Source organism: Pan paniscus, chromosome 5 (genome assembly GCF_029289425.2).
Source record: "Pan paniscus chromosome 5, NHGRI_mPanPan1-v2.0_pri, whole genome shotgun sequence".
NCBI lineage: Eukaryota > Metazoa > Chordata > Mammalia > Primates > Hominidae > Pan > Pan paniscus.
In genome coordinates this window covers 28319819-28345201 of record NC_073254.2, presented here as the reverse complement: position 1 = coordinate 28345201, position 25383 = coordinate 28319819, and the positions used below count along the sequence as shown (strand labels likewise).

The 25383-nt window shown below is 36.6% G+C and overlaps 1 protein-coding gene and 1 non-coding gene across 2 annotated transcripts in view; one reads left to right on the top strand and one right to left on the bottom strand.

Moving 5' to 3' along the window:
• The window catches only part of RANBP9 (RAN binding protein 9), a 90270-nt gene that overhangs the window by 20143 nt on the left and 44744 nt on the right, over positions 1-25383 (top strand). The gene's annotated exons all lie outside the window — the stretch shown is intronic.
• Positions 11590-11651, bottom strand: LOC112440234 (U7 small nuclear RNA). Its single transcript, XR_003028410.1, has one exon. It is a non-coding gene; the product is annotated as a U7 small nuclear RNA (small nuclear RNA).

Here is a 25383-nt window from a genome sequence, read left to right as displayed (position 1 = left end):
GCCACTGCACTCCGTCCCAGGTGACTGTGCGAGACTCAGTCTCAAAAACAAACAAACATACAAACAAAAAAAAAACAAAAAACACTGAGTTTTCTTTTAAACAGTGTTTATCCCAGATCTCAGTTTTTAAAATAAATTGTCCTTGGCAACAAATTTTCTCATGAAATGGCAAGAGTTGGATGTGAATTGCCTCTTTCAATAGGGTAGAAAGAACTAGTGTTAATGTATTATGTGCTTGTAAAGACTTTTAATTCCTATGGTGTACGTTATTTCTAGGTTTACCCTGGAAAATTAGGAATGTGACTGTCATGATTGTTACTTGTATTTCTTTATTGCCTAGAAAATGAGACCTGAAGAAAGTTCCTTTTATTGAGTGAAAGAATATATTTCATTTTCTGCCATGAGTTTTCATTTAAACTGAACCTAAGTTTTGTATATGTGCAGCTAAATAAATTTATTAGGACTAAATAGTCTTTAAATATTATTAATTTAAAAATAAAATCTAATGCATTTCACAAGAAAAATTAAATCACTTTATCTACATGACTTTTTTTTTTTTTTTTTTGAGACGGAGTCTCTGTCACCCAGGTTGGAGTTCAGTGGCACAATCTTGGCTCACTGCAACCTCTGTCTCCTGGGTTCAAGGAATTCTTTTGTCTTAGTCTGTCCTAGTAGCTGGGATTACAGGTATGCCCCACCGCACCCAGCTAATTTTTGTATTTTCAGTAGAGATGGGGTTTCACCATGTTGGCCAGGCCGGTCTTGAACTCCTGACCTCAAAATGATCCACCCACCTCGGCCTCCTAAAGTGTTGGGATTACAGATGTGAGCCACCATGCCTGGCCCTGCATAACTTCTTTAGGGCATATATTTAACGGGTGTGTGTTTACTTTCCCTTCTTTTTAGTGATCATTGACCGTTGAGATGAATTTCTTTAAGGAGTCTGTATCTTAGGTACTTTCAGTTCAGGGATTTCATTCAAATTTTAAATTATGCATATTAATAGAGGCAGTGGACATACAGTTAATTCTAAATGTGAGAGAGAATAAAATTTTTATTTGAAAGTTTTTAGAATTATAATTTATTATGAATGGTATTTTTAGCTCTTCAAACAAAATATTGATGCCACTCTTTGACAGTGTTTCAGTAAGAACTGGCAAGTAATTCAGTCTCTCTGTTCTGTTCCTAAATTCTTCTGCTGATAATAAAGTGCACTCTTTCAGAATGTTCCTTTTATGCTTGCTGACTTTCTAGTTTATTTCTTGGCAGGGGAGGAGAACAAAGGTCTTTCTTCCTGTCTAGCTTTGAAAACTAGAAGGATCTTTCCTTCTAGGTTTGATTCGTTGTAAGCAGCAAATGGAAGCACAGGGTAAATGTGAACAAAGAGTAAACAATATATTTATTATAAGCAATATATTTATTTAACAAATATATGTTGAACACCTATGATATAGCACATCGTCAGCAGCTGAGTGGGGATAAGAAATTATTTTATTGATTTGTCTTATTCATAGTTCTTACTAGAGGACCTGACATTTAGTAGAAACTCAATTAATACAGTGAGTGAACTGAATGTGGTCCCTGCCCTTGAGGAAGATCAAATTTAGTGTAGTCATATGTCACTTAACTACGGAACATGTTCTAAGACATGAGTCATTGGGCGATGTTTTTTTATGAACATCGTAAAGGGTACTTATGTAAACCTAGATGGTATAGCCTACTACATACCTGGGCTGTACCTACTACATACCTGGGCTGTCCAACAGAGGACTACATATATAGTCCTTTGTTGACCAAACTGTTGGTATATGGTGTTTGGAAGATATGGTGGGACAAGGCAGGAAGCAGAAATATGCAACTCTTAAGACATAATATACTAAGTACTTAGAAATGAGACCATGTATGGGAAAACTGAGGAGAGAGTAATTAATTTTGGCTCAAGGAAATATTTATACAGGAAGTAGTAGTTGGTAGACCTTACAAAATGAGTAAGAATTTGAGAGGCCTTTTTGGGGAAGAACATTCCAGACTATGGTAAATGGCCAGAATAGTCTCACAGGAAGAGTGCAACTTTGTGGTCTTTGGCAGAGATACATGGTTCAGTATTGTTGGGGACTTGGATTATAAGGAAGAGTTACAAAAGTAAGAACAGGCTGAGCGTGGTGGCTCATGCCGGTAATCCCAACACTTAGAGAGCCCGAAGCGGGTGGATCACCTGAGATAAAGAGTTCGAGACTAGCCTGACCAACATATAGTGAAACCCCATCTCTACTAAAAAGTACAAAAATTAGCTGGGTGTGGTGGCACATGCCTGTAGTCCCATCTACTTGGGGAGCCAAGGCAGAAGAATCGCTTGAACCCAGGATACAAAGGTTGCAGTGAGCCGAGATCACACCACTGCACTCCAGCCTAGCGACAGAGTGAGACTTCATCTCTCAAAAAAAAAAAAAGGAAAAAAAGTAAGAATGGAATCAGATGTTATAGAGCCTTGATGATAGTTCTAGGGTGAAATATACTCTATAGGTAGAAGGGAGCTTTCAGTTTTTTGTTTTGTTTTGTTTTTGTTTGCAGCAGAGTCTTGCTCTGTCACCCAGGCTGTAGTACAGTGGCACAATCAAGGCTCTCTGTAGCCTTGACCTCTCTTACTTAAGTGATCCTCCTGCTTCAGCTTAGCCTCCCAGGTAGCTGGGACTATGGGTGTGCGTCACCATGCCCAGCATTTTTTTTTTTTTTTTTTGTGGAGATGGGTCTCGGTATGTTGCACAGGCTGGTCTTGAACTCCTGGCCTCAAGCTATCCTCCTGCCTCCCTAAGTGTTGGGATTACAGGCATAAGTCACTGCACCCAGACTGCCTTCAATCTTTTTGAGTAGGGAAGATATATGATACCTGCTTTAGAAAGATAATACAAAGTGGGGAGAGGATGAAGTGTGTGATGGCGGTCTGCAAGACTGCTACAGAGTTTACGGGCTAGGGCTAGGAGTTAGGTTGTGAGGCGGTTGCCTGAGGATAGAGTGTGATAGAGATTTAAAAAAAAAATAACAGGAGGAAAATAACAGACGAGGAGATTTAGTTTGTCGAGTACCTGTTATGTGCCAGATACTGTGCTAAGAACCTAGGATTGACAAAGATGGAGACAGGGCTGTAAACATGGCTGAGAAAGGGTACCTACTTTCCAGAAGTTTGCAGGTAAGAAGGGAAATGAACATGTAAGTAACTAATAAAATCCAGTACGAGATACACAGTAGTAGACATATAAACCAATTAGAGAAGTATGTTGGAGGAGGTAACCAACACTGTTGGAAGACAGGGTGGTGATCAGGGAAGTCTATCTAGGAAGCTTACATAAAATTACAGAAGAGGAATACAGTTAAACATAAGCTTCTCTGTCCTTCAGTTGCTCACGTATCCTTCACAAGATAGGATATGAACAGAGATTTTAAAGATTAGTAGCTGTTTTAGAAGCTGACTAGTTACTTTTGTTGAGAAATATAGTGGAGATGTAAATCTTGGCTCTGCTACTTAACTGGTTCTGTGGTTTTGTATTTTTTGACAGACTCTCTCAGTCTGTGAAAAGGAAATAATAGTGCCAACCTCATAAGACTAAATTACATAACTCACTTAAAGCACTTATTAGAGTACCTGGTGTGAAGCAAACTCAAGGTAGCTTGATGCTGCTCTGAAAAAAGATGCCTGGTGCACAGCAAACTCATGTCTTCTTGCTGCTGCTGTTGCTGCTGGCTGCTGCCACTGCTGCTGCTGGAGGAAGCTCAGCATAAAGTTTTGTGGGAGGAATGTGTCTGGAGATGATCATGAAGGGACTTCTAATGCTAATGGGTGTTACCTTTTATCTTTCAGGTGCTAGTTTTAAGCAAGGGAATTATATGGTTGGATTTGCTTTTTAGGTGGGTTATCTGAGGGTAATATGGAAAATAGATCTGAGACTGACTTCTAGAGATCAGTTGGGTTATTGTAATAATAAATTGAGGGTTTAATCTGTGTGGTGGGGTTGGAGAGGAAAGTAGACAGATTTGTTAACTAATTAGGACTTAATTTTTTACATGAAATCTGTCTTTATTTCCCTGATGAGGAAGTAGGAGTAGTAAGCACGTAAAGGTAGTTGTTGAGAGAATGTTAAGAATGACTCCCTAGCTTTTGTCTTAGAAGATTAAATGGATAGTGATGTGACTAAATACATCAGAAAATACCAGAAGAGGATTTTTTTTTTTTTTTTTAAGAGATAGGGCCTCACTTTGTTGCCCAGGCTGGAGTGCAGTTGTGTGATCATAGCTCACTGCAGCCTCAAATTCCTGGGCTCAAGGGATCCTCCTGCCTCAGCCTCCCAAAGTACTGGGATTACAGTTGTGAGCCATCACACCTGGCCAGGAAGTGGATCTTTAAAGAAGATGATGATGAGAACAGTGTTTGAGCTGCTAGGGGAATCCCAGAAAATTAATAGCAAAGGCTTTGACTAAAAATAAATGGGATTTAGGAGAGTAGGGCTGAAGGTAGATTTTGGAGTGGTCAGAAGGTAAGTTGTTAAAGCCATGGGAATTGATAGGATCACCCAAGTATGTAATGTTAAAAAAAAAAAAACAAAGAGGGCCTAGGGTGGACACCTGAAACACCATATTTAAAGGACATATAGAAGGAAGGAATTCATCTGAGATTCTTTTCATGTACTTAGGAATTTTTTAAAACAATTTCTTCTTGTTACATAATCATCTAAGATTCTATAAAAGAATGGTCAGAGAATTAGAAGGCAGATCCTAGGTGTTTTCAGAAGCCAAGGAAGTCAGTTCAAAGGAGGACTGCTAAGTCTCCACTGGTTTGTCATTTGGGGGGTTAATTAGTCCTTGTGATAGCAATTTCCTTAAAATTGGGGTGATAGCAGGTGCAGTGTGTCAAAGAGAGGTAAGGAATGGAGATAATGTGCCAGTGGACTTAGTAGCTGTGTTGCTGTTGTGAGAAACAATAATTCACAACCCATTTAGAAAAGTAGTACAATGCCAATTTGATAATTCAAGGCCAGGCGTGGTGGCTCATGCCTGTAATCCCAGCACTTTTGGCAGCTGAGGTGGGAGGATTGCCTGAGCCCAGTAGTTCGAGACCAGCTTGGGCAACAAAGCGAGACCCTGTTTATTAGGCTGGGCATGGTGGCTCATGCCTGTAATCCCGGCACTTTGGGAGGCTGAGGTGGGTGGATCACCTGAGGTCAGGAGTTCGAGACCAGCCTGGCCAACATGGTAAAACCCTGTCTCTACCCAAAATACAAAAAAATAGCTGGGCGTGGTGGCGCATTCCTGTACCCAGTTACTCGGGAGGCTGAGGCAGGAGAATCCCTTGAACCTGGGAGGCAGAGGCTGCAGTGAGCCAAGATCGTGCCGCTGCACTCCAGCTTGGGCAACAGAGCCAGACTCCATCTCAAAAAAAAAATAAATAAATAAAAATAATAAAATTAGCCGGGTGTAGTGGCATGCACCTGTGGTCCCAGCTATATGAGAGGCTGAGCCAGGAAGATCACTTGAGCCAGGAGGTCAAGGCTGCAGTGAACTGTGTTTCTGTCACTACACTCCAGCCTAGGCTACAGAGTGAGACTCTATTTCAGGGGGGAAAAAAAAAAAAGAAATTTTGGAAATTCAGGAAAGAAAAAAAAGTACAGAAAAAATGTAAGGGAGAAAACTAAACCATGATTTTTGTATAATTAATTGCTATCAATACTTCTGCTCGTTTCTTTCGGATTTTATATATACACTTATATTTTAAGCTTAGTTATACTCTTTTTTTTTTTTTTTGAGACAGAGTCTCACTGTTGCCAGGCTGGAGTGCAGTGGTGCAATTTCGGCTCACTGCAATCTCTGCTTCCCAGGTTCAAGCAATTCTCCCACCTCAGCCTCCCTCCCATTAGCTGGGACTACAGGCGCACACCACCACGCCCAGCTACTTTTTGTATTTTCAGTAGAGACAGGGTTTCACCATGTTGGCCAGCATGGTCTCGATCTCTTGACCTCGTGATCCTCCCACCTAGGCCTCCCAAAGTGTTGGGATTACAGGTGTGAGCCACCGCGCCCGGCCTGGTATCCTCTTTATACAGGTTTTTACATCCTGTGTTTATCATTGATTTATTTAGTATTTTTGGGGAGACAGGTTATTTCTCTGTTGCCCAGGCTGTAGTGCAATGGCGCATTCATAGCTCACTGTAACCATAGCTCACTGTAAACTGTTGGGTTCAAGTGATCCTCCTGCCTCAGCCACTCGAGTAGCTAGGACTACAGAGATGTGTCCTATGCCTGGCTTATTTTTGAATTTTTTTGTAGAGGATTATTATTGATTTATTTCTATGTAACAGTTATAGTGTGTTTCTTACATAATTATAAGCATTCTTCTATGAGATTAAAAGCTCTGAATATCTTTTTATTTTTGGCTGTGGCATAGTCTGTTATAAGTTTATTAAGGCACATCCATAGCTGTTCTCCTGTTGCCAGTTATTTAGATTGTTTTAATTCTTTCACTATTCTAAATACTTTTTTTTGCATGAAATTTGTCTTTATTTCCGTAGGAAAGATTTCTTGAAGTGGAATTATGGATCACAAGAAGGGGTATGCACATTTTTAAGGCTTATGATGCACATGGCCAAATTACTCTCCGGAAAAATTATTGCAATTTATGTTTGGGTGGGAGAGACCTTGTTGTATGTATATGCTGAGGAGAAGGAATCACTAGTGAGTCCAGGAGAAGGCTGAGGAGGCGAATGAGGCAAGTTTCTTTGCCCAGCAGGTGGGATATGGGGTTTTAAGTATAAATTAGGAAGGTGGGATGCTGTGCGGAATTTATTTATTGGCACTTATCACTACTTCTGGAAGCCTGTCTTGACAGCCTTTTCACCTCCAAACAAGATGAGGCTCCTCTGTTAACACCCTTTCACAGCATCTTGTACTTCCCCTTCATAGCATTTAATCACCTTCATAATTATTTATTTAAGATCTGTCCTACCCGTTAGAGTATCCCTTTAGGGAGGGCACAGACTTTTGTCTTTGCCACAGCTTTATCTGTGTCATCCTACACATAGATATTTAGTAAATGTTCATTGATCAGAGAAGTGAAGGTATTGAGGAACTGTGAGATTTAAAACCACGAATTTGTGACAGTGGTTTACATACTTACAATTTTTTACTATATACCCAGCTGGTTAGAGAGGAAAGTTGAATTGTATGATTGATGCAAAATGGGAAACTATAGGTTAGGTAAGTTGGAAGAACAATTGTAGTAATTGAGGTTACTGGTGAGGGAATATCTAAATGGACCATTTTAGTTCAGGCTGGGTAGGGAAAAAATGAAATCAGCATGGAGCTGATATACTCAGACAAAATGAGATATTTATATATTGCTGTTTTTAGTGAGTTTTAAGGAGATGCAGAGGGATTTCTGAGGTGGACTTGCTGCATTTGGCTAAGAGTAGGGCATAACAATGAAAGACAAGAGAAGAAAATCTTTATCAGAGAGGCTTTTTTGGTCTGTTTTGTTTACTGCTATATCCATGTTGTGTAGAACAATGCCAGACACAAAATAGGTGCTGCATAAATATGTTAACTAAGTAGAGGTGGGTAGGGATAATAACATCTTTTCTTTTGTAATCCCCTAGCACTTGCTGTGCATAGTACAGAGTATAGATAGTCAATATTTATGGAATGAACAGAATGTGAGTCTTGGATTTTGGATATGTTCTAAAAACCATCAAGAATGGGTAGGAGCCACATTTTTGGTGGAGAGAAAAATTGGTTATTTAAGAAGGTATGAAATATGGGAAAAGTGACCTAAAGATATATAACCATCATGTTTCTCAAATTATTCTTGAAGTGGTTATCTTTAGTGCAGTTTAAATCCCAAATCACCCTTACCTCTTACTCTGTCAGTTATTTTATACTTAACAAGTATAGGTGTGTTTTTTTTTTCCCAAGAAATTTTTTTTCCAATTACAAGGTAATGCATTCTTAATGCAAAAGGGAAAATCAAATAAACAAATCCTGTGAAATAGAAAAAAACATAACATTTTTAAAAGCATATACAGTCCTACCACCTGGATTAATGGCAGTTGACATTTTGGAGTATATTCTCTCCAGCTTTTTTTCTCTATTAAAACTGCTTTCAACATTAGTCTAAGAAAGAAAAATAGGTTTAAGATGTATTTGAGTCACATGAGAGATTTAAAAAAATTATTCTCATGGGTACCAGTTCTTATACTTTCACTTTAATATAAATTTAATTGAAAATTCAGGAAGAAAATTTCATTTTAATGTCTTAAAGACACCCATGTCATATAACTTTAAGATTGTATATAGTTTTGTCCTGATGAATATATTACTTGAAATATTTCAGTTTTTCAGAACCAGGAAAACAGTTTATAACCATTCTATTTATGTTTATCTCAGATATATCGAATTCTTGCTCTTTGCCTATTGCTGGAATCACTTAGGTTGATTAACATTCCAAGATAAGGAGAAATGATCTGTTGGTCCTAGACCTTTTTGGCTTTGTGGATGATTTAGTAGTCTGGATAGTTTTTTGGAGGAGTGGTTGAAATGTTTTAAAATGGTTGATGAGAAGTAATTGTTGTCACATGGAAAAACAGATTGGTTAAGAGTTGAGATTCATCCCAGTGATTCTTTGTGATTTGTATAGTACAGAATCTAAGGAGTTTTCCTCCCCAACATTTACAAACATACAGAAGACAGAGTTAATACAGTGAATACCCTTATACACACCACCTAGATTTTAGAATTAAGATTTTGCTGTATTTATTACAGATCTGTTCATCCACACCCCATCTTTTTAAAATGCATTTCAAAGTGAGTTCATGAGTTGCAGAGTTTCCAAATCAGTTTTAAAGTCTCTCATTTTATACTTCTTTTTTCTTATTCTGAGAATCTTTGATTCTAGTGATATTTACATATTTATTTGCTTTAGCCTAGAATATCTTGATACATTGCCAAATTAAAATACCAGTAATTTGGGAGGCAGAGGTAGGTGGGTCACCTGAGGTCAGGAGTTTTGAGACCAGCCTGGCCAACATGGCGAAACCCTGTCTCTACTAGTAACAAAAATTAGCTGGGCCTGGTGGTGGGCGCCTGTAATCCCAGTGACTCGGGAGGCTGAGGCTGGAGAATCGCTTGAACCCAGGAGGCGGAGGTTGCATGGAGCCAAGATCGTGCCATTGCACTGCAGGCTGGGCAACAAGAGCGAAACTCCATCAATTAAAAAAAAAAATTATGTATTAAGAACATTGAATACTGTATGTTTTTTTGCAGTCTTTTTTTTTTTTTTTTTTTAAATTTTGCTTCAGTCTTTAGAATATATCCCATTAGGGATGGATATTCAAAATACTGTGTTTTAAAGTCACTTGAAGTAATTCTTTTTTCTGTATTTCTGCCACCAACTTGATATATACTAGTTTCACTTACTTAAAATTATCTTCCATTCTTAGGGACTGATTTTTAAATTTTTGTTTTAATTATATAAAAAACATATACATTGTTTCAAAGTAAGACTGTTGAAGAAGGCACTTGGCCCAGGCGCGGTGGCTCACGCCTGTAATCCCAGCACTTTAAGAGGCCGAGGTGGGAGGAACACCTGAGGTCAGGAGTTCGAGACCAGCCTGGCCAATGTGGCGAAACCCCATCTCTACTAAAAATACAAAAATTAACCAGGTGTGGTGGCACGTGCCTGTAATCCCAGCTACTACTCAGGAGGCTGAGGCAGGAGAATCGCTTGAGCCTGGGAGGTGGAGGTTGCAGTGAACCAAGATTGCTTCACTGCACTCTGGCCTGGGTGACAGCACGACTCTCTCTCAAAGAAAAAGGAAAGAAGGCACTTCACAGAAGGTTCACGTCATCCTTTTTTTCTTCCCCCTTCAGGTAACCATTTTCATTAGTTCTTGATTTATTCTTTTGTTATTTCCTTTTGAAAATGGAAGCAAATATGCCATCGAAAACTTTGAAGAGGTATCACAAATAGCTGATGACACTAGTTGGCTGTAGGTAGAGGAAGTGGTTAAATGGGGATGGGAGTGAAAGGAAACTTGAAACATTTTTGTTGCTTTTGAATTTTTTTATTTTATCTATTTTGTTTGCTCTTTTTTTTTTTTTTTGAGAGGTTTAGTATATTTTTACATTGAGAGAGGTACATTTATACTAATACCTATAGTCCCCTCCTTTTAAGGTACTCTTGTATTGTGAGCAATAATGAAATTAGCTAGTAACCACTTCAGCACCTTTTCTTCCCTTTCCCCAGTGTCTGTGGGTTTTTTGCACTTAAAATGTATTATTGATTAATGTGCAGTAAAATACATTTTTTTCAGTGTATAGTTGTGAGTTTTGACAAATAGAATTACATAACAACCACCACAACTAAAATTACATAACAACCACCCCAAACTCTCTCTTGTTGCCCCTTTATCTCAAACCCTCCTCCCACCCTCAACTCCTCACAACCACTGATCTGTCTTCTGTCCCTATGGTTTTGCCTTTTGAAGCCAGAATGTTATATAAATGTAACCTTTTGAAAATGGCTATTTTGTAATCACTTAGCATGATGCATGTGATACTCATCCAGGTAGTTGAGTGTATCAGTAGGTCATTGCTTTTTCTGTAAACTCTCTTTTTTGTTAATTGTTTTATATCTATATTTTATGAGCATATAACATTTGCATGCACTACACTGTTATCTTTATTCTGATCACTTAGTGTTAATTTTAAATTATATTCAATACTCATCATCAGACCTTATCCCAAAGATACTTCGAGGATTTTTTGGTTATCTGAAGCTCACATTCTACAAGTGAGCTCATGGGAACAATATTCTTTTAAGTCCTTTTGGTTCAAACTATTTGCTTGTGACCATTATACTCATTATATCTGAAGCTTTGATTGTATGTAAAATCCCTGGCTCATGTTTTCTTTCTTTCTTTTTTTTTTTTTTTCCGAGACAGACTCTCACTTAGTTGCCCAGGTTGGAGGGCTGTGGCACAATCATGGCTCACTGCAGCCTCAACCTCCTGGGGCCAAGCGATCCTCCCGCCTCAGCCTCCTGAGTAGCTGGGAGTACAGGTGCGCACCACTATGCTCAGCTAACTTTATTTTTTATTTTTATTTTTATTTTTGTTGGGACAGGGTCCCATTGTGTTGCTCAGGCTCGTCTTGAACTCCTGGGCTCAAGTGATGATCTTCCCACCTCAGCTTCCCAAAGTGCTGGGATTACACGCATGAGCCACTGTACCCAGCCATGTTTTTTTATGAGCTCCATGGACATTTTCAAAGTCTTCAGACATTTTTTTCTTACAAGAAATTTGGTCATTTGCCCGTTACCTGAAAGATTTTTCTTTTTCTTTAAAGAACCATTACTTGACTATGTCTTGGTGTTGATCTTGGTATGGTCTTAAGAGTAGGTTCAAGTGTTTTATTTCAGAAAAGTTTTTTCGTATGATGGTTTTCAATATTTGTTCTGTTCCATTACATGGGTTTGTTTTTTAGGGACTCTAATTATGAATGTATGTTGGGTCTTCTTTGACTAACTTCTTCTATTATTTTGTTTTTTTGAAGAGTTTTTTGGTAAAAACTGGAAAACCTGCCAGAGAAATTCTAAAGGAGCTGTAACACTTGACTAACTTCGTTATTTTAAAAATTTCCTCCATTCTCTTTCCTCTTTTCTTGTGGGGTCTTTTACTTTGTGTTCCAATTAGCTTGTCTTTATTTCTGAAATAATTTTCCTTTTTTTCCTTGTAATTCTTAAGTAAATAAGAACACTATTTTTTGACCGATTTATATTAAAAATTGGAGACTTCCTGTGAACAAGTCTTGAACATCCAGTGTAATTTTTAAGTTATAGCACTTGTGAAGAGAAATATTGTTGAAAAGCAAAACAGTAAAACGCATCTCAGTCTCCATAGTTTTATAGGTACATCTCATTTGGTACAAGTAGAACCTGTAATGTTTATAGAATTGAAATGTAAATCAGTTTCTTCTGAACTTATTTGTGTGATTTAAAGTTGCTACTTTTTATTTATTAATCTTATAGGGATATGTTGAAAAACAAGATTTTAAATATGGATTAAAATATAAATAATTTTATTAACCAAAAATGTCAGTTTATTGGAAACATAAATAATTTTGTGTCTATTGGGTGAAAAGTAGAATATGTTGTTTTATGCATATGATAGATTATTTTCCTTAACATTTAACACCGTAACAGTTTAACAAGTTATTTTGTGTTTTGTTGTTGTTGTAGTAGTTAACTACAGATGGAATTATTTGACAAAGAATCGTCAGAGGAACTCTCAAACTAATAGGCTTTTCTTGTTTTTAGAGCCTTATTGTCTTAATTATTAAAAGGCAGGATAAATGAATAGGTACTTTGAAGGCCATCTTAGTAAATATAGCCAGGCCTTAATTTTAGGTATTGTATATTTATATTTTTGTAGCTCTTCGAGAGGTAATGGGAGAAAGATGCAGCTGAAGAAAGATGCAGCTTGATGTATATTATTGTGAACTTTCCGAAGGCAAGAAAGAATTTCTGTTTTCCATGATTCTTTATGCTTTGGGAAGAATGTGGTAGAGAAGGTGCAGTGTAGAGAGAGATAAGTAGCTGCTTTACTGTCAGCATAGAATTAGAATTGGAACAAATTTTTTTTTTAATCACAGCAGAATGTTCTAGGTTTGAAAAAAGGATTTCTGTTTTCTGTTACTTTAGTTTTAAGTTTCTTACCTCAGTTCCATTGGTGCAGATAATCATCTGGTGATTAATATTTCACTTTGCAATATTTTGAGCATGCATATACTTAAATTTATTTTGTATATTAATAGTGGCTATTCTAAGAATGTAGGTGTTGGATACGGTGTGGTAAAGTCTGGGTAGCTGCAGGGGGATATGAGAATAAGGCTTAGAAGGAAGAATTTTATTATACTCACAGGTCTCAGGGAGGGTCACTGCATGCCACACAGGGGAAGCACCAGGTTTTAGTCAGGAAGCAGAAGACAGGAGCCACGGAAAAGTCCAGGCCAGAGTATTGGGATTTCCTGGGAAAGGCAAGGGAGGGCAGAGTAAACAGTTGAGGATTGGAGAGTTTGGATGATTCCTCCAGGCTTTGAGCTGTAGAGGTGGTCTCTAATTGCCTGGTACCTGACTCTGGAATGATTTAGGGCAGGAAATACTGGCTTCGTATGTGAGCGTTAGATAAGGAGGTGGATTTGGCTGTAGACTCAGGATTGGTTGGTTTGTATATGGAAGACATGCTCCTGTGAGCCCTCTTATCTCTAAGAAAGCACTAGCCCTGGCCAGCAAGCTTTTAAAAAGCCAAAACATAATAAAATATAGTAAATAAGAAACATGTTTTAAATACAGTGGCCAGCTGAAGTTCTGTTTACCATGTCAAATAATTTCTGTGTTAATAATCTTTGAGAACCATAGCTTTCTCAACAATTGCTTTCCTTTTGGTTCTTTATTATTTTTTGTAAGTTCTCATTTCTTTTAGATAGTGATTGCCTTTTCTAAACACTGAAATACGTCTCAAGTATGTAACCTGATTGAAATATTTTCACAGGAGCATCTGTAATTGTTTTTTGTTTGTTTTTTGAGATAAGATCTCACTCTGTTGCCCAGGCTGGAGTACAGTGACGTGATCACTGTTCACTGCAGCCTTGAACTCCTGGACTTAGTGATCCTCCCACCTCAGCTTCTTGAGTAGCTGGCACTACAGGCACATACCACTATGCCTGGCTAATTTTTTATATTTTATGTAGAGACGGGGTTTTGCCTTGTTGCCCAGACCAGTTTCAAACTACTGGGCTCAAGTGATCCACCCACCTCAGCCTCCTAAAGTGCTGGGATTATAGGCTTGAGCCACCACACCTGGCCTGCAGTTGTTGATGGAATGTTTTTGGTTTGATTTTATAACACTACTATGTGAATCACCAGTTGGTATATATCACTTTTAATATTATTTCACTTATGATGGTTGAAAGATGTTAAAGTTTGTTCTTTTACATGAGAAAAAAATGGGTATATGTTCATAAGCTTAAATGTTTAAGATTGGTAACTTGTGAATTATAGACAAGTGCCCTGAGTTTCTTAATATAAATAGATATACGTATACTAGTGTATCTTGCTGTAGTAACTAACTTTTGGTGCTCTTAAGTCTTATTATATTCATAATGCCATTTGGCAGAAATAAAACATTTTATTTCAAAGGGTATTAAGTAGTTTTTAGGTCTTGTAAGATAAAAAAAAGATCCCTCTTACTGTGTCAGTAACTTATATACATGAATAAACTATTCAGAATTCGAAATTTTAAAATTTGAGTCTTCCTGTCCGTGAACATAGGCTATTTTTCTATTTATTTAGCTTTTCTTTGAGTATTTCAGCAGTTTTATAGTTTTCATGGTATCAATTTTGTCAATATTTGTTAGATTTATGCCTAATTATTTCCTTTTTGTTGGTGCTAGTATAAGTGGTATTGTGTGTTTAAAATTCCAGTTCATTGCTGGTGCGTAGGAAATTGACTTCTGCATATTAACCTTGTATCCTGCCACCTTGCTATGATTGCTTATTTTTTCCAAGAGGTTTTTTTCTGTCAATTCTTTGATATTGTCTGCATAAACAATCTTTTCAGCTACAAAAGTAGGTTTATTTTTTCTTTCTCAATCTATATACCTTTTATTTCCTTTTCTTGTCTCATTGCATTAGCTAGGACTTCCCCTATGATGTTGAATAAGAGCCGTAAAAGGAAATATCTCTGCCTTTTTCCTGGTCTTAAAGAGAAAGTGTCTAGTTTTAGCCATTAAGTATGATACTAATTGTAGGGTTTTTGTAGGTGTTCTTTATTAAGTTGAGGAAGCTCCCCCTCTATTCCTAGTTTACTGAGAGTTTTTATCAAGAATGGTGTTGGATTTTGTCAGATGCGTTTTCTGCATCTATTGGTCTGATCACGTGATTTTTCTTCTTTAGTTTCTTGATGTGATTGATTACATTGTTTTTTTTGAATGTTGAGCCAGCCTTCCATACCTGGGATAAATCCCACTTAGTCTTGGTGTATAGTTCTTTTTTTAAAATTTTAATTTAATTTATTTATTTTAATATCCAGACTTCAAGGAGGTATAGTTCTTGTATACCTTGTTGGATTTGATTTGCTAATACTTTATTGAGGATATTTGCATCTGCGTTCATAAGAGATATTTGTCTGTAGTTTTCCCTTCTTGTAATGTCTTTATTTGGTTTTGGCATTAGGGTAATGCTAGACTCAGAATGACTTAGAAAGTGTACCCTCTGAGTGTATTTTCTGGAAAAGATTGGAGACAGTTGTGTTATTTCTTCCTTACATGTTTGGTTGGAATTACCCTGAAGCCATCTGGGCCCAGTGTTTGTTTTTTTTTGGAAGGTTATTAATTGTTACTATTATTTTTTTCTGAGTATATGTTTTTATTTAGCTTTTACAAACAATAACCACAATAAAAAAAAAAGAATGAATGCAGATAACTTTTGAACACAATATATCGTACACCCTTATTGGATGTATTCTGAGGACAAACATTATGCAACAAATATTCTTGAATTTTATTTAATAGATTTATTATGGGTGTGCTTTCTACTATTAGGTATCATTGCTTCTAGGCTCTTTCAATGGATGGAGTTTATTTTGACACTACAATTCGATCTAGTTACCAGAGTTCTTCCTCTTCTTTCTCATTTCTGTAAAGGTTATTAATTATTGATTTAATTTTTTAATCTATAGAGGCATATTCAGATTTTCATTTTCTCCTTGTGTGTTTTGATAAATTACATCTTTCAAGGAATTGCCTTGAAATCCATTTCATCTAAATAATCAAATTTGTGGGCATAAAGTTAGTTATAAATGTTTCTTTAATACTTTTTTAATGTCTGGGATCAGTATTGATACTATTACTGATAATAATAGTTTCTTATGTCTTTGATTTTGGTATTAATAATTTGTGTTTTTTTTTGTTGTTGTTGGTTATCCTGGCTAGAGGTTTATCAATTTTACTGATCTTTTCAAAGAACTGGCTTTTAATTTTGTTGATTTTTATTTTATTTTATTTTATTTTTTAAAATTTCATTGCTATCTCTATTTCTCATTTCTTCTTCTTTCTCTAGGTTTGTATTTATTGCTCCAGTTTCCTAAGGCGGAAAGTTAAATCATTGATTTTTAGATCACCATTACATTCAGTGCTATAAATTTCTCTGTAGGCACTGCTTTCACTGCATCCCACAAATTTTGATAAGTTGTTTTCATTTAGTTGAAAATAGTTTTAAATTTCTCTTTAGACTTCTTTGATGTGTTATTTTAAAATGTGTTGTTTAATCTCCAGATATTTGGGGATTTTCCAGCTATCTTTCTTTTATTGATTTCTAGTTTAATTCTATTAAAGTCTGAGAGCATAGTTTGTATGACTTTAGTTAAGGCATGTCTTTCTTATGTCCCAGAATGTGTTCTGTTTTGGTGAATGTTTTTGTGAGCTTAAGAAGAATATGTATTATGCGGTTATTGGATAAAGTATACTATAAATGTCAATGAAATCCAGTTGATGGATGATACTTTTCAGTTTGACTATATGTTTACTGGTTTTCTGCCTGCTGTGTCTGCCAGTTGTTGATATAGGGGTGTTGATGTCTTCAGTTATAGCTGTGGAGTTAACTGCTGCTTCTCGTAGCTCTATCAGTTTTTGTCTCACATCTTTTGACACTTTGTTGTTAGGCTCAGACACATTAAGTGTGGCTGACTGCCACAGTTACTACTTGAGACTGTCACTGAGACAGTTATCACTGTTACTACTTGAGACCATCATTATGAGACTGAATCAAGGGGGACAGACATAGAAATGAAAACTTAAGACAAAGGTAACTACTTTAAAGTAAGGGTAACATGGGGAAGGAGAAGAGAGAAGAGAAGAAGAAAAGGGCTCCCTGCTTTTAGTGAGCAAAGGCAGCTGCCTAAGACTCTACAGCCCTTAGTATGTATTGGGTAGAAAGAGCAGCAGGAGGAGGTAATGATTGGTCAGCTGCTGGATTGATCACAGGTTCACATTATTGCTAACAGGTTTCAGTTATGCCTAATCACAAGAAACACTTGTGCCTGGGTGGTGGCTGCCCTCAGCATTCCTTCTGGGCAACAGACACAGTTTGTCAGTTTGCCGACATCCTGCTTTTATGAGAAACAGTTTGCTGTTTACACATATAGCCTCCAGTACTGTACTGAGTTGATCACGACCCTTGACAATTAAGGATTGTTGTATCTTGTTTGATAATTGATCCTTGATCATTATGTACTATTCCTGTTTTTCTCCGATAATTTTCCTTGTTCTGAATTCTGCTTTGTTAGAAATTAATATAACTAGTCCAGCTGCCTTTTGATCAGTGTTGGCATTGTATGTATTTCTCCATCCCTTTAACCTATCTGTGTCTTTATATTTAGAATGAGTTTCTTGTAGACAACATATATTTGGGTCTTTTTGTTCACTCTTGTCAGTTCTGTCTTTTAATTGGTATATTTAGACGATTCACATTGAAAGTATTGTTAAAGTTGGGTTTTAGTGTCTACCATATTTGTTTCTTACTCATTATACTTGTTCCTTGTTGCTTATTTTAAAATGTACTTTTTTTTTTTTTTTTTTGAGACAGGGTCTCCCTCTGTCACCCAGGCTGGAGTGCAGTGGCGGGATCTCAGCTCACTGCAGCCTTGACTTCCTGGACTCAAGTGATTCTCCCACTTCAGGTTCCCAAGTGGCTAGAACTACAAGGGCACACCACCACACCTGGCTAATTTTTTGTATTCTTTATAGAGATGGGATTTTGCCATGTAGGCCAGGCTGGTCTCGAACTCCTGGGCTCAAGTGATCCTCCTGCCTCAGCCTTCTGAAGGGATTACAGGCATGAGCTACGTGCCTAGCCCATTGTCTGATTTTAATTGAGCATTGTATATTATTCCATTTTTCTTTTCTGTATAAAATACTAATTGTACTTCTTTAAAAAGATTTTTTGGTAGTTTCCCTTAGAGCTCATCTAAGTTCATTTTTAAATACCATTTACACTGCTTCACACATAGTGCAGGTACCTTATAACAGAATATAACCAACTCATCCCTCCTGTCCCTTATAGCATTGCTGTTATTCATTTCACTTATCCATAATCAGCAGTTACCCAAGATATTGTTACTATTTTGAATACTTATCTATGTGATCAGTTAAGATTAAGAAAAATAAAAGAGTGTATCTTCATTTATTCCTTCTTGGACTCTCCCTTTCTTCATAAGGATTCTATTTTCTCACCTATATCATTTTCCTTTTCTCTGAAGAACTTGTAACATTTCTTGCCAGGCAAGTTTGTTGGCCACAAGTTCCCTCTATTTTTGTTTGTCTGAGAAAGTCTTTATTTTTCTTTCACTTCTGAGGGATAATTTCTCTGGATGCTAAATCCTAGCTTGGTGGGGTTTTTTCCCAAAACTTAAATATTTCACTCCACTCTCTTCTTGCTTACATGATTTCTGAAGAGAAATCTGATATAATTCTTGCCCGTCTTTCATATAGAGTGAGTGTTTTGTTTTGTTTTTTTTTTTCCTGATTTCTTTCAAGACCTACTCTTTGTATTTGACCTAGGTTTGAAGATGAGGTGTTGATGTTTTGATGTTTATCCTGTTTAGTGTTCTCTGAGCTTTCTGGATTTGGGGTTTGGGGGATCTGTCATTAATTTTGGAAAATCATCAACCATCATTACTTCAAATACTTCATTTTCTTTGTTTCTTCTCCTTCTAGCATTACTATTATGAATATTTTTCACCTTTTATAGTTGTCCTCCATTCTCAAATACCATGTTCCAGTTTTTTTTCAAGCTCACTGATTGTTGTTTTTTTTAGTCTGCTGATTGCTCGTCAAAGGCATTCTTTATTTGTGTTAATGCTTTTTATTTCTAGCATTTTGTTTTGATTCTTTCTTATAGCCCTTAGCATTTTAATGAGTTATTTAAAATGTCCAGTTTGATCATTCAAAATCTACCTTATCTGAGTTTGGTTTCGATGCTTGCTTTGTCTCTTCAGACCTTTTCCTTGCCTGTTACATGCCTTGCAATTTTTTGTTGAAATGTGGACATGGCTTATTGAGTAGTAGAAACTCAGGTAAACAGGTGTTTAATGTGAGATTTTAGGTTTATCTGGCTAGGAGTTAGGCTGTGTTTGATGTTCACTAGGTATTTATATTGTTTGTAGGTATAAGACATTTCATTTTCCTCTACTTTCCTGGTTTTTGTCTTGTTTTGAGTTTCCTTAGAAAATTTTATTAATTAAAAAAAGTCTATTTCTTGTAATTTTCTCAGTTGTAATCTGTTATATTGGAGCCCTGTTTAGTAGAGAGGAGAAGTGTTCTATAATCATATGATGAAATCTGTTGGGTTTTTTAGTGGACCAGAGTTCCTGAACGGACCTTCAAAAGAATTTCTTAAGCTTTTTTCTTCCCTCCTCTCAGGCAGGTTAGAGGGGGCTGGAATTATTGCTCTTACTCTAGGTCAGATTTCAAAATGGTTACTTTTCCCTTTTCCCTACTCAAAATGGAGGGGATTTTACTCTAATAAAAACCAGGTGGAGCTCCTTTTCTCACCTATATTCTTCCTTAAGACTGAGCCCTCACAAGTTAAAGCTCAAGTTAGTTCACTCTCAGTCTCCAGCAGTGTGCTAATTACTTTTAAAGTGTTCCTTCCAGTTATTGGCTCTAGAGTAAATATAGCTCCATATATTTATATTCACATGTTTCTTCAGTTTTTCTGGAGGTGTTGTGACCTGTGAACTCAGTTTTCCAGTGCTTCTAAGAGTAGTTGATTTTCAGTTGTTCTGCTTTTTTTCTTGTGAGGATGGGAGTGATGATTTCCAAGCTGTTTACGTAATAGAGTGGAACAAAGATGTCATCTTTATTTTTTTAACGAGAGTTGTATTGAGATGTATAATTCATGTACATATTCACCCTTTAAAAATGCACAATTTGGTAATTTTTACTATATTCACAGAGTTATGCAACCCTTACTATTTAATTTTTAAACATTTTTGTCACCTGAAAAAGGAACCCCAAAACACTCACTCCTCCCAGTTCCAGGCAGCAACTAACTATTTTGTTTTTATGGATTTACTTATTCTGGACATTTCATATAAATGGAATTATACAAAATGTGACCTCTCGTTTCTGACTTCTTTATCTTAACATGTTTTAAAGGTTAATGTTTTAAAGGTTGATTTATGCTGTATCATATATCAATACTCCATTCCTTTTTGTTGCCAAATTAATATTCTGTTGTATTAATATATCACATTTTGTTTATCCATTGGTTGGTGGAAACACTTTTTGACTGTTAAGAATATTGCTGTTATAAACAATTGTGTAACATTATAGTATGGCTATGTGTTTTCATTTTTATTGCAGAAAATGGGAGTGTAATTTCTGGGTCATAGATACCCTATGATTAACTTTTTGAGGAGCTGCCAGACTGTTTTCCAAAGTGGCTGTACCATTTTACTTACTACCAGCTATGATAGTTGCAGTTTCTCCACATTCTTGTCAACACATATCTTCTTGATTCTAGCCATCCTAGTGTATGTAAAATGAGAGCTCATAGTGTCTTTTGATTTGCATCTCTAATTACTAATGATTAACATAGTTTTACTTGCTTATTGGACATTTATACATCTTTGAAGAAATGTCTATTCAGATCCTTTGCCCATTGTTTTAGTAGGGTTTTCCTTTTATTGAGCTGTAAGAGTTCTTTATATATACTGTAAAAAGTTACCCTATCAGATATATGATTTGCATATATTTTCTGCCATTCTGTGAATTGACTTTTAGTTTCCTTGACAGTATCCTTTAAATCACAAAATTTTTAAATTTTATGGAGTCTAGTTTGTCTACTTTTTTTTTTTTTTTTTTTCCTAAGATGGAATTTTGCTCTGTCTCCCAGGCTGGAGTGCAGTGGTATGATCTTGGCTAACTGCAAGCTCCACCTCCCGGGTTCACACCATTCTCCTGCCTCAGCCTCCCAAGTAGCTGGGACTACAGGCGCCCACCACCACGCCCGTCTAATTTTGTTTTTGTATTTTTAGTAGAGACGGGGTTTCACCGTGTTAGCCAGGATGGTCTCGATCTCCTGACCTCGTGATCTGCCTGCCTCAGCCTCCCAAAGTGCTGGGATTACAGGCGTGAGCCACCACACCTGGCCTAGTTTGTCTGTTTTTTCTTGTGTTTCTTCTGCTTCTGATGTCATATCTAAGAGACCATTGTCTTAAGCCACTATCACAAAGACTTACATCTGTGTTTTCATCTAAGAGTTTCATAGTTTTAGCTCTTCAGTTAGCTCTCTAATCCATTTTGTGTTAATTTTTATATATGGTGTGAGATAGGGATCCAGCTACATTCTTTTTGAAAATTTTTTTTATTTTTGAGACAGAATCTTAATCTGTCACCCAGGCCAGAGTGCAGTGGCACAATCTGAGTTCACTGCAACCTCCGCCTCCCAGGCTCAAGCAATTCTAATGCCTCAGCCTCCCGAGAAGCTGGGACTACAGGCATGTGCCACTGCACCTGGCTAATTTTTGTATTTTTAGTAGAGATGGGCTTTTGCTATGTCGGCTAGGCTGGTCTTGAACTCCTGACTTGAAGTGATCCACCCACCACCTTGGCCTTTCAAAGCGCGGGGATTATAGACTTGAGCCACTGTGCCTGACCTCAGCTGCATTCATTTGCATTTGTATGTTTTCCCAGTACCATTTGTTGAAAAAAAAAACCAGTTCTTTCCCCACTGGATTGTTTTTTCCTGCTTGTCAAAAATCAATTCATCTACCAGATGCTGTGGCTCATGCCTGTAATCCCAACACTTTGGGAGGCCAAGGTGGACAGTATTGCTTGAGCCCAGGAGTTTGAGACTAGCCTGGGCAACATGGAGAAACCCTGTCTGTACAAAAAATGGGAAAAAAGTTAGCCAGGCATGGTGGCATGCAACTGTAGTCCCAGCTACTTGGGTGCTGAGGTGTGAGGATCACCTAATCGGGAGAAAAAAGGCTGCAGTAAGCTGTGGTCATGCCACTGCACTGCAGCCTGGTTAAAGTGAGACCTTACTTGTTGCAAAACAACAACAATAACAAAATTAATTGATCATAAATACAAGAGTTTCTGAAATCTCAATTCTATGGCATTGATCTCTATGTCTGTTTTTAAGCCAGCAACACATTCTCTTGGTTACTGTAGCTTTTTATTGAGTTTTAAAATTGGAATGTGTGAGTCTTCCAACTTTTTTGTTCTTTTTCAAGATTATTTTGGCTCTACTGGGCCCTTGCATTTGTGTATGATTTCAGGATCAGTTTGTCAATTTCTGCAGCAAAGCAAGTTAGGATTTTGATAGGGTTTGTGTTGAATCTCTAGATTAATTTGGGGAGTATTGCTATTTTAACAGCATTTAGTCTTCAAATCCATGAATATGGCATGGGGAGTCTTTCCATTTACTTAGGAGTTCTTTCATTTTTTCAACAATGTCGTTTTTAGTGTTCAGGTTTCACACTTCTTTTGTTATATTTATTCCTAAGTATTCTTTTTTTATTCTGTTCCAAATGAAAATATTTTCTTAAATTCATTTTCAAATTATTTCTAGTGTGTAGAAATACAACTGATTTTTGCATATTAATCTTGTATCTTGTAGTCTTGTTGAACTTGATTACTTCTAATAATTTTGGGGGAGGAGATTCTTTAGGATTTTCTATATACAAAATTGTGCCATCTGTCAATAGAGGATGCTTATTTCTTGCTTTCTGATCTGATGGCTTTTATGTCTTTTTCTTGCCCTCTTGCCCAGGGTAGAAATTTCAGTACTATGTTGAATAGAAGTGGTGAGAGAAGACATCCTTTTTTTTGTCCCTAATCTTAAGGTCAAAGTATTCAGTCTTTTACCACTAAGTATGCTGTTAGCTGGGGATTTTTCATAGATGTTCTTTATCAGTGTGAGGAAGTTTCCTTCTGTTTCAAGCTTGCTGAGTCATGATTTTTCATGTTTTTTTTTTAAATCGTGAAAGGGTGACGAGTTTTGTGAAATTCTTTTTCTGTGCCTGTTGAGATGATTATATGGATTTTGTTCTTTATTTTCTTAATATATTACATTGATTGCTTTTTGTTTGTTAAACGAACTTCATGTTTTTGGGATAAATCCCATTTGGTCATGATTTATAATCTTTTTTATGTGTTGCTGGATTTGATTTCCTAGTAATTTGTTGAGGATTTTTGCATTTGTATTAATGAAGGATATTTTTTCTGTAGTTTTTTTGTGATGCCTTTATCTAGTTTTGGTAACAAGGTAGTACTGGCTTTGTAGAATGAGTTAGGAAGTATTTCTAGCTTTTTTGGAAGAGTCTGGGAAAGATTAATGTTAATTTTTATGTTTGGTAGATTTCCCCAGTGAAGCCATCTGAGCATGGGCTTGTCTTTGTGTTTTAAAATTACTATGCAGTTTCAGTAGTTTGTGTCTTTCTAGGAATTTGTCCATTTAAAGGAGGTTATGTAATTCATTGTTCATAGTATTTAATAATTGTTTTCTTATGATCCTTTTTAGTTTAGTAGTAATACTCTTTTAATTCCTGATGTTTAGTAATTTGAGTCTTCTTTTATTTTTCTTGCTTAGTAGAACCTACTTTTGAATTTGTTGATTCTATTGTTTTTCTAGTCTCTCCTCTTCTTTCTCCCCTAATCTTTATAATTCCTTTTCTGCTACCTGCTTTGGGTTTAGTTCATTCTTAATGGTAGAAATTGGATTACTAATTAGAGATCTTTCTTTTTTATTTAATTTTAACTTTTGACAACAGTAACAAAAAATGTGTTGCGTAAGAATGGGGATACGTTCTGAAGAATGTGTTGTTAGGTGATTTTGTCATTGTAGGAATATCATAGAATGTACTTACACAAACCTAAATGGTATAGACCATACCACATGGCTTATTAAACACCTAGGCCATGTTGTGTGGTCTATTGCTCTGCTCCTAGGCTACAAAACTGAATAGCTTGTTATTGTGTTACAATAGGGAATTGTAACACAATGGTTTTGTGTATCTAAATACATCACATAGGAAAGATACAGTAAAAATGTGTGGTATAAAAGATTTAAAATGGCACACTTGTATAGAACAGCTCCATTATAATCTTATAGGACCATTGTTGTACATGCGGTCTGTTGTTGACCGAAACATTTGTTATGTGGAACATCACTGTAAATAGGTTTTTAAAAGTGTTTCTTGCATTGCCAGCATGTGATACATATACTAACTTAATCAAGAATGTAATAGATCAAAGATGCATTAAAATCTTAATAAGGTAGTCATTAATATACTGCCAAAAGGTATAGCAGAAAGCTAATAATGGCCATAAAACAAAAATAAGAATTAAAAAGAACACAGAAAAAGATGGAGAGAACAGATGGACAGATAGCAAGATAGTAGGCTTAAGCCTATCAATAATAGGAATTAAACTAGAATGCTGTTAGTCTCCATTGTATGTTAGGCGCAAACATTACTTACATAACTGTTAATAAATGCATAATTTGTGATGATCTACGTTGACATATTGATCTGAAAAATCTTCATGTTCATTGCTCTTGGTAAACACATAGTACCACAATAATAAATTTCTTGTTCACATAAATTTTGCCTGTCCCTCACTGTTGGATTGAGTTTGTTTTTATATGTCAGATAGCCTTTGTATATCTACCAGCTATTCAGTTTACTGTGAGTCATGAGCCACACCCAGCCACAACTGGTATTACAAATTTCCCTTTGTCAGATAACCCTCCTTTCATCACTTCACAGTAACTCACAAGTGGTAACTCTTATGACACCCATTTCCCAGGCATAAACTTAGGTGTTTTTCAAGGTAAAATACTCACTTTCTTGTAGTATTTATTCCATAACAATTTTTTGTTGTTGTTGTTTTGAGACAAGGCCTCTGTCACCCAGACTGGAGTGCAGTAGTGCCATCATGTCTTACTGCAGCCTCGACCTCTCAGGCTCAAGTGATCCTCCCGAGTAGCTGGGACTACAGGCAATGCACCACCCTGCCAATCTTTTTTTTTTTTTTTTTTTTTTGGAGCGACAGGGTCCCAGGCTGGTCTTGAACTCCTGGACTCAAGCGCTTCTCTCACCATGGCCTCCCAGTTTTGTTTTCCTTTGGGATTACAGGCATGAGCCACTGTGCCTGGCCTATTCCTTAATAATTTAATTGGTGTAAAATTGTTTTTATTGGGTTCTTTTCAAAAATGTGTTACTGACATTTTTGCATGCTGTGCTTCCAACCCCATTTCCTTCGTAAACCTTGTAGCTT